A 2382-nucleotide genomic window follows, 5' to 3' on the forward strand; every position below is an offset into this window, starting at 1 on the left:
ATGTACCAATAAACTTAATTTTTAATAAAAGAAAGTGAGTTGGGCATCTGTCCCAGTTTCCAAAGGAATTTCATTGAGCAAAGCCATGAGGTAATGTTGGCACAAGGTGCGACAAAACTACAGTCCTACAAAGCAAGAACAGGAAGATATGAAACAAAGGGTTAGAATCTGTGAAGTAAAAATTCAGAAAGTTACAATGTAGGAGACAAAAACAGACTTTTACCTATGTTTAACTAACAGTAAAGATTAAGAGTAGAAGAATTTATTGAGAGAGAAATTGCTACTGTTTGAGAGAGACTGAAGTGGGACAGGAAACTGGGTTTCCACTGTCTATCATTTTTGCAGGACATATCAGCCTGAGTTGTAAATTATTTCTTTTAGGATTTGAAGTACTTCACTTTAAACTCTCTTGGCCTTCAAGATTTATGTTGAAAAGTCTGTTTTAATTCTAATATGTTTTGCTTTATAAATGTTTCATAGATTTTCTCAAAACACTTTTAAAATTCTGTTCCTATGTTGGAATTCTGGGATTCTGATTGTGATATGTCATGGAAAAAAATCTTTTCTGATCATGGCTATTTTGAGTTTCCTACGAATCAATTGATTGCTTGTTAAATTATTTTCCTTATTGGAAATATTTTAAGTTCTTATTTCTCTATATAGATTTTTATGCCATTTGCTTTGTCATATGATTTTTTTCACTAATTTAATTTTATCTTACATTAGTCTGTTCATCATCTTGAAGATACGTGATACATATTTCATATATTCTTGCTAATTTTAAAGTATCACCTATTAACTGTTCATACACAGTACCCATATCTCCTCATTGTGAATCTCTATCCTCATATTAGTCAATTTTATTGCCCAAATCTTTGATTGAATTTTACTATCAAAATTAATATTAAAAAGACTGTTATGAACATTTATGTCATGGACATTCATTTTTTACATCATTTTGTTTGGCTCTCCTAGTAATTGTTCATGTCTTGTGTAGATCACAATCGTTTTGATCACTTGGCCAGACATTTTTTGCTCATATCTCATGTGACCTAGGCAAACGTCACATCAGTCTGCTTTGTTATCTTCCCTAACATCATTAAAAATAATTTAGCTGTGTGGCTTTTGTTTCCTCCCCTTCAAGCCGCATGAAACAATTTTGGGGAGTGTGCAGTTTTTGGATGCGTTTTGTTGGGGTTTTTTTCCTCATGTTTCCCACATTTTATATTTGTTTTGGTGTTGAGGCTTGCAGATTTATTGTAGAAGAAAGCTTTCAAGTATGGTGACCTCTTAGTTTATTTATTTTCAGTTGTATCCTTTCGGCATGGCCAAATATTTGCCTCTGTCATGCTTTTTAACCTTCTCCCTTTACCTGAGATTGGAGTTTAAAACCTTTCCCAGAGATGTGTAATAATATTGTCAGCAATCTTAAGGCAATCTGGATATTGATATTCCACAAAAACCACTTGAAAGCGACAGCTGTGTCACCTCCGCTATAGTAATATAATCTACATTAAGTATAGCATCAATCTATTGTGAACCACAAGGACCAAAAACAGTATCACACTTAACCACAGAAAAGAGATCTGTGATTAGAGCAGGAACACGGAGACAAATAGATATTAACCAACGATTGATCTACATTAAATATCTACCAAATGGAACAAATTTGTCTCCAGTTACACCAAACTGTGTTCTACCACAATGAGTAATGTTTAATTAGTTATCCATAAGCTTAGAAGTTATATTACTAAAAGCAGAAGATGTGGGCAATGTGGAAACAAAGAAAATTTTAAAAATTAAACAAGAGGCTATGATAGCAAGAGAAACGTGAAATGGGTACTATTGCAGAGTAAAAGGAAGTTATAAGTCATGGAGAATAGTCACAGGGAAGATCAAACAAGAAAAGGGAGAAAAACTGTGAACACAGGAAAAAGAGAATATAAACAAAATAAGAAGGAGATAATTCTGAAGTGAAGAAAAGCAATTAAAATAGAATAAAAGGAAAAAATAACTCCCCCAGAAGATCTAATGAAAGAAAGATAAAATGATGTAAGGCACAAATTTTTAAAACCCAGGTTGAGTCAAACAAAGCAATTGCAAAGGTATTGAATGAATGGTTTCTTTACAGGATGTACAGTTTCAGGATCCAGCCAATCACAATTTTCTATGCTTTGTGTTATGGCGTTTCAGGGTGACCTCCCTGCATCCAAGGCTGCTTTGCCAGTTCCCTCTACAATGCATTTACCACCCAAGCCTAGGGAGCTCCTTATTCCCATTAGTAAGTAGGGAACTTGATCAACCCTATTGTCCCTGCTACAGTTAAGCTGCAGCCTGATGGTGGGAGGGGGCTGTTGCAGTTTATGTCCACAGCAGAGATGT

The sequence above is a fragment of the Fukomys damarensis genome, unplaced genomic scaffold (assembly GCF_012274545.1).
Source record: "Fukomys damarensis isolate Sample0158 unplaced genomic scaffold, DMR_v1.0_HiC HiC_scaffold_35, whole genome shotgun sequence".
Classification (NCBI taxonomy): Eukaryota; Metazoa; Chordata; class Mammalia; order Rodentia; family Bathyergidae; genus Fukomys; species Fukomys damarensis.